General features: G+C 40.6%; 1 long non-coding RNA gene across 1 annotated transcript; it reads right to left on the reverse strand.

The window, feature by feature from the left end:
- Window positions 1-265: 265 nt before the first annotated feature.
- On the reverse strand, window positions 266-5947 carry LOC135175084 (uncharacterized). The gene is made up of 2 exons (XR_010302221.1): window positions 5858-5947; window positions 266-926 (listed from the first exon to the last, which is right to left on the reverse strand). It is a non-coding gene; the product is annotated as an uncharacterized LOC135175084 (long non-coding RNA).
- Between the last annotated feature and the right edge of the window lie 4351 nt (window positions 5948-10298).

Genomic DNA, 10298 nt, shown 5'->3' on the forward strand with positions numbered 1-10298 from the left:
GGAAAATTGGAGTCATTTAAATGTGAAGCCCAGGCTATTATCAAGGAACACACGTTGATTTCAGTTGGGAAAAGATTTAATTGGGCAAATGTAGTCAATCTCAATAGAGGAAAAGTATAGCGGAAAAAGGCTATACCAATGAAAATGTATGATCAAGAAATCATCAGATCTATGAAGTTTAGAACAGTGGATAAATACATTTAATGGCTTTTATTGTTTATTGGGTGGAGTTTATTACTTCAAAGGAGATAATCAGGCACCATAATGATTGGCCAACTCATTGTTTATTGGGTGGAGTTTTTTATTCCAAAGGAGATAATCAGGCACTATAACGATTGTCCAACTAAAGGTTAAATTTTCACAGGTGAGAAGTAACCAACAGTGTTCCCAAATGTTTTCTGTAACGTGGAATAACTTTCTGATTTACTATATCTGGCCTCGCAGTTCTTTTCCTCTGGAATCTGTTGGCTTCTTATACAATCAACATCAGTGCTGCCGCATAACTAGAAAAGCTGAAATAGCTCCCAGGAGATACATTGCACTAGATTTGAAACTCTTGCACAGCCTGCCAGTTCTAATTCACAAGCTGGAATTCATGATTAATTCTCAACCAATATCAGAACTGCAGCAGCCTTGTTTATTTATTACTATATTTTGTAGTATTGAAAATTGCACTATGTCTTCACAAGCAATGAATTAATCATGTTCCAGAACTAGGACCTGACCCAGAGAACTTTCATTCTGTTGATTATTCCTTAATCATACCAGAAATATCTTTAAAGCAGTAAGAGGACCAAGCACAGAGCTGATAATTGTGCAACTGGGTTCTCAATTCCTTTGGGAAATGGGGCCCTCTAGGAGGCACTGATTCTTACAGCTGAATCCACACCAAGAAAGCTTTTGACAAACAGAGCCAGGGCGTTTCCCTGTGGACACAGAAATCAGAAGGTGCTATTATAATAGATTTCCAGAGAAGAACTACAAAGTCATGCCAATCTAGTACTGGGTAGCAGAATGATTTCCATGTTAGAATGTCACTTCCAGAGAAAAATGCTTTTTCAATGTATAACACAACTCAATGCAGCATACTGAAACTATTTTAACAGCACCCAAGTGATAGGCAACTTAACTCTAATTTTGCACTTTAGAAATAAATTACATCCACTGTGATTTCCATTTATCCTCATAACAATTCAGTACAGACATATAATAGGGGTCATTGCTTAACATTGTATAAATAACATCTTAAAAGAGATATAGCATTCTTTAAACTGCTGTGATGGTAACATCACGGGAATAATATAATAATCAATAACCTTGACACAGACTATTTTATCTACCTTGTATATTTAATTGTTACTTTTTAACACAGCAGTGCCTGAATTACTTAAAATCTTACATACCAGGATTGTTTCAAAAAAAATAAACCTTATATGAAATAAACCACTTTACAAATCAAAATAGTCTCCAACAAGCTTAGCTATACAACAAATATCCTTGAACACTTCGGAAAACTGAGCTAGATATACAATGGCTGTTAAGTAGAGTTGTCCTTTAATAGCTGAACTGATGGTGCATAACTTTTAAGTGGTCATTAGTAACAATACAGAAAGTAAGACAATATCTGGATTGTGGACAAATCCTAGCATAAAACACATTGAGCTTTCCAAAAGATACTCTTTGGACAACTGAAGAAAGAAAGCTATTCAGCATCAGAATGAGAAAACTGCTATACTTCAGCTAGCAGAATGCTTGTAGATGCAGAGTAACTTGGTTGATTTCATAGGGAATCCTGCTTAATGTCACAATTCATCTGGAATTACAATCATAGCAGCATGCCAAACACCACTTAATCAAGGTCTGTCGATCACTAGGCCATCAGACATAGGATATTCTGGAAACACTGTGGCAGTCCTGAATTGTCTGCAGTTTCTTTTGCGTGAAAATGATAACTTTTAAAATGATGATTAGATTGTATGCTGCACAGACACTTCCTGGTGCTCAAGGGCTTTGAGCCTTTCTCAGGAAAGTTAGAGAGAGCTGGTTCATGCCACATACAGAGTGGCAAAAGCTCTCAGACCAAACACTATCTGTTTTAATGAGTCCTTTTGGCAAAGCAGTCATAGACTTTGCCGCCAGCTGAACTAAAAAAGTCCCAAGCTGCCTGATCAGAAGAGCAGAATAACACTCAGAGCTATACTTACTTGTTTCCTGTGAAGGTTACAAACCAAAAGAGAATTGTATAGTACCTTATCTTTTACAGCGGTGCATAACTGATCGATCAAGGTTTGGAGCAGATTTAAGGGTTTGGGTTTTTATACTAACAGTTGTCCTTTGTTTTGTATTATTTGTAGTTCCATGACAATTTGAGTATTTTATTTTAAGTAACAAAACCAAGTATTTTCATACAGCCCACAGCAGAATGTTGCCTTACACTTGCATTGTACTGTAAAATGCAGCAGATATGAAAGCTAAAGCATAACAAAATAGTCGTTAATAAAATGCAAATCATGCAAAATTTTGTGGAACATTAAATAATGAGGAAGCTGACCTACTACTTCAGAGTAATATATTCCCTAATTAATTGCTTATAACCCACTGGAAATTATAATGCAGTTAGCTTCAAGACTAGAAGTGTCTAGGTGAGAGATTGCTACTATCTTAAAAAGTTGTGACAATAAACTTAGAGACACTACATGGACACTTCAGTGTGGCATCAAAAAGAGCTGGGAAGGCATTTCAGATTTTAAAAAACAGAGCCTATGCAGGACTTCACTGCTCTTGTTGTGCTCCAGTTCACCTGAATGAATATTGACATCACAACTTTCTAGCAGAGCAGCCCCATGGTTCTGGGATACTCACCTTCCACCTCCATCCTTGCAGCTATAGACCTGGCTGCCTGGTTCTGTATGGTTCTGGGATACTCACCTCCCACCTCCATCCTTGCAGTTATAGACCTGGCTGCCTGGTTCTGTATGGTTCTGGGATACTCACCTCCCACCTCCATCCTTGCAGCTATAGACCTGGCTGCCTGGTTCTGTTCCTTCCTTTCTCTTGATACAGATGATTGTCTGGCTTATGTGAAAACTTTTACTCTGCCATACTTCAATTTTCTTCACAAGAAAAGCATAAGCACTTGCTCAGATTCCTGTCTGAAAATTCTCACTTTTATGCGTAAGATAGGCCGAGAGGAAATGGCCTGAATTGTGGCAGGAGAGGTTTAGAACAGATAGTATGAAAAATTTCTTAATGGGTAGAGTGGTCAGACATTGAAATAAGTTGCCCAGGGAGGTGACGGAATCACCATCCATGAAGGTGTTCAAGAAACAAGTGGGCATAGAACCTCAGGACATATTTTAATGGCCATGGTGGTCTTAGGTCAACCTTTGGACTCGACCTTAGAGATCTTTTCCAACCAAAGCAATTCTGTAATTTTCTGATTCAAGACAAAGAGGACAACAGATATCTATCTTATCAAGATCCTGCCCAAGCCCTGTCCCAAATAAGATGATCCTGAAACACCAGCACAGTACGGAGAAGTACTCCAAAAAAAACTAAAGAGTCATCAAGTGCTGTACACAGCCTAGGGAGCATCTGTTCTGTACAATGAATGATACAGATATAGGAATACAAACAAGAATTCAAAAGAGAGACATAAAATGGGCCAAGCAGGGAACCAACCTTTTAAATGCAGAACTGTTGAAGGCACAGCTAGGTGATTACACTTGCACAGAGAAAAGCTTGCAGAGATGGGATCTTTTTCCATCTTACTAACAAAGCTGTGTGCAGTCCAGCAGAATACAGACAAAAGTCAGACAATTTCAGTCATGCAACAAAAAGCTGTTTGAGAGATACGAGGCAATTTAACATTGCAGAAGCTTTACCACAAGAGCTGGTGAGCTCAGTGTGCTTATGCCCTTTAAATTTTTTTTCAGTCTCTGTGCCTGGGATTCATTTGGCTCATCATAGTGGTCCCCATGGGGTGTACATGAATAGAGGTCTTTCTTTTTCTTTCCTGGCCCATGGGAAGAGCCAGAATCTCTTTTGCCTCAGAAAGCTGATAATGCTGGCAGGTGTACATTAATATGGTTCTCAAACCGAGCCCCAGGTCTCTTAACTCATGCCCTCAAATGATCAGAAAGAAATTTTCTAAATATACTGCATCCCAGGTGTATTCACAGGGCACTTTCTACCTCCATCTGAAGTACCAACAGCTGTCCAGTTAAAGGGATGTTTACAGGAGCCAGAAGGACGTTTTGCTAGATGTGGTCCTTTTTCACTTCAGAGATTAAACAATCCACTTTCTTATGCTGAGATTCATCCCTTCCTGCCCCCTACTAAACTCTTTTCCTCATTTGCTTTGGTTCCAAGATCCAGACCTAAATGAACTGGAGAACAGGAGGAACCAGTACTGTCCTGATGCTGCAGCACTGTTTTATTTTGGGCCAACTGATGCTCATGAGTATTGCTGACATGACCATCTCCGTGGATTGCTGCTATCCTCTGTGTTCTTCCAGTGTGTAGCATAGAGTTGCTTATGTGTGCTAGTCTGAAACCTCCAGGATCTCACAGAAATGCAGGAGTGCTCTTGAGGAGCTTGTGAAACATCGTCTTTTGAATTATGAACTCAGAACTTTAGTTCAATCTGTGGACCTCCACCAGTTGATGAAGCTGCTAAGTGAGGGCTGAATAAGCATTAGAAAGGTTTTCGTGGTGCTCTGACAATATTTATTACTTGTCAGAAGATGCTTTGGGTTAGTACTGTGCATTTGCAACACCACAGTGTTTCTTCCCCAGTAAAGTGGTCCCAGAGAAAAAATACAGCAGTGAATATTGTTGTTTCATTGCCATCCTCTAGTTTGTGGCCTCCAAAAAGCTTGGGGATTGTGAAAGTGCTTTTCATTACATGTCCCTTTAACACTAAGAGAACTCCATTCACATATGACTGCTTACAGACAGTTCCCTCCTATGGCAGGCTTGGAATCCAAGAATTTCATCAAAGCTGAGCAGAATCCCAAATGGAGCTGGATATGTGTTTGATTTTTCAATGTTCACTTTTTTTCTCTCTTTAGTATCTATTTCTATCTAGGCCAGTTTCTCTGAGGTGTGGGGGGAATTCTGCCTCTATTCTTGGCATAGCATAGCAAAGACATTTTCAGAAAATACATACTAGAAGAAATCCTAAAAAAATAGATTTCTCTTCAGAACATGGGTTTCAAATGCACCTGTTACTGAAGTAAAACACTGGTCCATGTTTCCCATCTTATAAAAAAAAATACTTTGATGTAATTAAGGAGATCTCAGCAAGACAGCATATTAAACTCAGCTGAAGTGTCAGAAACCTTGTGATTTTCAGCTCTGTCAAATGCCTACACTTTTGCAGATTATGATTGCCTGTGCAAGTGGTGTTTAAATTCTCTTCTGGGATACAAGCACCTTGTCTCAGTCATGCAGAAATTATGGACGAGTCACATTTACAAGCTTTTTGACCAAGATGTTGCTTAGAAATTCAGGTAAAAGCATGAAAACTCCACAAGCAGTAAAATGTCAACTTGTTTTTAATAAAAAGTCATTACAAGCAACTCCAAAGGTAAACTATTTGGCAAACTCAGTTTAGTTGTGTGCACATCTGACTCAAAACTTAGATGTAGCCAGATACCCTCAAAGTACCCTCACCTCTTCTAAGCAGACCCTGATTGCCCCTTCCACGCTGCCTAAACAGCTCTGCTCTACCACCACCATTTTCATCCCTGCCCCAGAGCCTGGGACAAGACCATCAAACAGCTAAAATATTCCAACCTGGTTGATTCTATGATCTCACCTTCCTAAAGCAGTCCTTGCGCTACTCTGTCCTTACCTCTCACTCTGCCTGAAGAGTTCTTCTCCACCACCCTTCTTGCAGTCATCTCAGTGCCCGAGGGGAGAGGCTCAAACAGCTAAAATACCCTACAAAAGAAATCAGCTCCAGCAGACACACACCCAGCACCAGTGCATAACAAAGTCGGATGTTGCAATGGTTGCTGAGCCTAACCCTAACAGCCGGGGGGCCAGCGAGGCCCCCCGGCCTTTGAAATCCTCCACCAATTCACCCGGTGCACACCATGGGCACTCACCAGGGACGCCAGGCGGAGGATCCCTTGGCCCACAATGGGCCGAACTTGGAGCTTCTGCCTTTCCTGGGGCTGAATATAAAGGGCAGTGGGTAGGGAGGGCAAAGGGGCTACACCTGGGGTGGGAGGAGATTCCAATAGCCTGCTAATAGCAAATGGCATCACCTGGTGGCATCTGATGAGTTACCATAGGAAACTAATTAAATGGTGATTAATTAATTACAAGCATAACAGGTGATAGCAATGTCTGTAATCAAAGGTGATTACTTTATGCCCAGATTAAATAGCACAATGAAGATATGTATTTGATCAAATGATGCTGGCTAAAGCACACCATTTAATTTATCTGCTGAAGGGGGCAAGGCAGTGACTGACAAAATATCCTCTGTGTTAAAAGAGGAGATGTTCAAAAAGAGCCTGGCTGAGGCACTTAGTGCCATGGTCTAGTTGATTGGACAGGGCTGGGTGCTAGGTTGGACTGGATGATCTTGGAGGTCTCTTCCAACCTGGTTGATTCTATGATTCTATGATTCCACAGTGCAGAAAATCATTTCTCATCAGTTTGACCATCAGTGTGCCATAGTCACATTTGGGTAGCTATTAATGAAATGTCAACATTGTTAAGGTGCTAGAACATGTCCAGACAAGGGCAACAAGGCTGGTGAGGAGCCTGGAACACAAACCCTGTGAGGAGAGGCTGCGGGAGCTGGGGTTGTTTAGCCTGGAGAAGAGGAGGCTCAGGGGGGACCTCATTGCTGTCTACAACTACCTGAAGGGAGGTTGTAGCCAGGTGGGGGTTGGTCTCTTCTCCCAGGCAACCAGCAACAGAACAAGGGGACACAGTCTCAAGTTGTGCTCGGGGAAATATAGGCTGCATATTAGGAGGAAGTTCTTCCCAGAGAGAGTGATTGGCATTGGAATGGGCTGCCCAGGGAGGTGGTGGAGTCACCGTCCCTGGAGGTGATCAAGAAAAGCCTGGATGAGGCACTTAGTGCCATGGTCTAGTTGACTGGATAGGGCTGGGTGCTAGGTTGGACTGGATGATCTTGGAGGTCTCTTCCAACCTGGTTGATTCTATGATTCTATGAATCATAGATTTAAATTATAAGAAAAAATATATTTAACTGTATTCCAAAAGAATACAAAAACTTTCTTGAAAAGGTTTTTGCTGTGCTTTGCTTTATGCTTTGAAACTTCCCAAAGAGCAAATCATATGCAGGAAGAGAAAGATTTTTATTATTATTATTAAGAATGCTCCAACAAAATCCACCTGTACTTATTTTTCTAATCAAGTTCTTTCTAGCCCATTAGTACCTTTGACACAAAGGTGATCCTGTAAAAAACTAGAATGGTGGTATTGATGAGGTCACATTTTCACAAGCCTTACTGATTTATTTATGAACTTTATAAACTGATCAAATTGCTCTGGACATTGTGAAACTAAATTTTAATTCAAGGTAGAGCAGCTTATATAGTCTTACTATAAAAAGCTGAAGTTAAAATAGTTAAACTGCTTGAGTCAACTCAGCTGTGCCAAATGAACTTGAGTATTCAAGACAAGACTTTTTCAGTTCAAGGCAAAGCCAGTGGCACACAGTATCACAGTATCATCAGGGTTGGAAGAGACCTCACAGATCATCAAGTCCAACGCTTTACCACAGAGCTCAAGGCTAGACCATGGCACCAAGTGCCACGTCCAACCTTGCCTTGGACTGCCCCAGGGACGGCGACTCCACCACATCCCCAGGCAGCCCATTCCACCTACTGGGGAACTGCTGGTGAAGTGAGCCAGTGGTTTAGTCCTGCTTGATGGACAGGGAGATGGTAGACAGGAGTATGCAAAAAGTCATAGAATCATAGAATCAACCAGGTTGGAAGAGACCTCCAAGATCATCCAGTCCAACCTAGCACCCAGCCCTAACCAGTCAACTAGACCATGGCACTAAGTGCCTCATCCAGGCTTTTCTTGAACACCTCCAGGGACGGTGACTCCACCACCTCCCTGGGCAGCCCATTCCAATGCCAATCACTCTCTCTGGGAAGAACTTCTTCCTCACATCCAGCCTATACTTTCCCCAGCACAACTTGAGTCTTTGTTCCCTTGTTCTATTGCTGGTTGCCTGGGAGAAGAGGCCACCCCCCACCTCCTCCTTGCCAAAGTAAACCATGCAAATTTAGTGGAGATCAAATGTCTGGGGAACTCTTGAAAACATTTGGATCATGGTAGCCCAGACAATTATATACTCTTCAATTCACCTAAATATTTAGGTATGTTTGTATTTTGGCCACCATACCTTGTGGCAGCTAATCTCAATCTTTCATTAGTTACACCATCAGTTTGTTTTAAACATACTGGCCAATAGTTTCAGTGTCCTCATTTTCTCTTATTGTCATAATTATATAAAACTGGAGAGAAAAAAATATTTAGTAAGTTTTAATTTTACTAATTCTTGGATGCTTTTCCTCAATCTCAAAACTCTTTGCCTACTCAGTTTCTGTACAGAATTTTTTTTCCCTGCTTCTGGTGATTTTTTTTTCTGCCTCTTTCAGAACTTTTCCTATTTCTACTCTATCCCTTTGAGATGAGATAGATGGAACTGTAAATAGCACAGTAGGGACATCCTGAATGTATACAGCCTCATAATGTTACTTTCTGATCCATTCTTTTCTTTCCCAAACAATACCTAAAATTCCATCTAACTTTTTTATCTACCTGTTTTGCTGTTCAATATATCTCTAGAAGTAACAGAATGGGGAAAAGGAGGGAGAAGATGGATCTGACAAAACACTCCTCAAGCCTGCATCAGTAATAATGAGTTGTGGGTTTCTGCCAAAAGCTAAGGCCAAAATGAAGATTATTTATTTAGTTGAAGGTATGTTTAATACTTGTTATGATAGATATTTGCAGAAGATTGAAAAGGCTTCCAACTGTAATAACTGAGAAATTAGTTTAAATAGCAAAGTTACTTTTGCTTCTGCTGCTACATATACCATCAGTGATCTGTTGTTATTAAGCAGCACTGCACACACAAGTAACACTAAAGGATCCAAAGGGAAAGGAACGAGGATTTATCCTGAGGCTAGAAGGTGTAAAAAAAAAAATAGATGGGATCACAAAAAAAAAAGAAAGCTTATGGGGAGCTTATATTCCCACCCCTCTTCAATTGTGTGAAATGCTGGGGTCTCGTGGGGTTAGCTGCTGGGAGGAGAGAGGAGGGAATGTTATTCATTCACTTCTGAGAATCCAGATTCTTCATAAAATTGAAGAGAAATTACTTAAAGAGAATGCTTTGCTTTATGCAACCTTTTCCCAGCTCTTCAATAAAATATCTGACCTAAAGTTCTAGTTAATAAATGTTATTCTTCTTATCATTCAGACTCCTAAGTGATGTTGCAGTATATGGAGTGGAATGAAGATATCAGGCTGTGGGTGAGCTGCCTCCTCAGAGATAGATTTCAGAGACAGCAGAGTAGATTTGTATGCTGACTGGAACTGAGGGAGATAGAAGCTTAAATGTAGGTCATGTCAAACTGCAAAGACCTGTGTGGTCACATACTTTTGGGTGCTACGTTTCAGGATAAAACTTACTCTTGCATTTTTAGACCAGAAATCGTTCTGCAAACCCACACAGCACCACATTTTCCTTTGCTTTGAAAACCCTTCATATACTGTCACCTGATATGCAGAGTTCTATTCACAAGGCACCTGCAGTATTCAGTGTTGATAAATCTTCAGGCAAACACTACTGTCCACCACTTCCCACATGTTGTCTTGTTTCTAGGTGATTAGTCTTTAAATATTCACCAGTTTTAACTTTGTCAAAGCTCACTTTTGCTATAATACCCACAGGGTACCCTCTGTTTGGATTTTATGACTATCCTTACCTTGGATGTATGGTCTTATTTACATTAGCAGTGTTTCACCTGTCTATCTGTATTCAGTGAATCTGGGCTGATAAAGACTTTTACAATGTGCATGTATGGGAGTACATCAGTTCCCTTTTCTCAGAGATGGAGATGAGGTATTTCAAAAATAATTCCATTAAGTCAGGATGTTTAAAGTATGGCAAAATGCATCACAATCTGAAAGAGTCTGCTCATTTCAAGTAACTGAATAGGAAGCCCAGATTCACTACCTCAGGCTTTCACAAGTCCCGTCCCTCTATTTCTTCTCGATGAGGCTTTGAA

The sequence above is a fragment of the Pogoniulus pusillus genome, chromosome 4 (genome assembly GCF_015220805.1).
Source record: "Pogoniulus pusillus isolate bPogPus1 chromosome 4, bPogPus1.pri, whole genome shotgun sequence".
NCBI lineage: Eukaryota > Metazoa > Chordata > Aves > Piciformes > Lybiidae > Pogoniulus > Pogoniulus pusillus.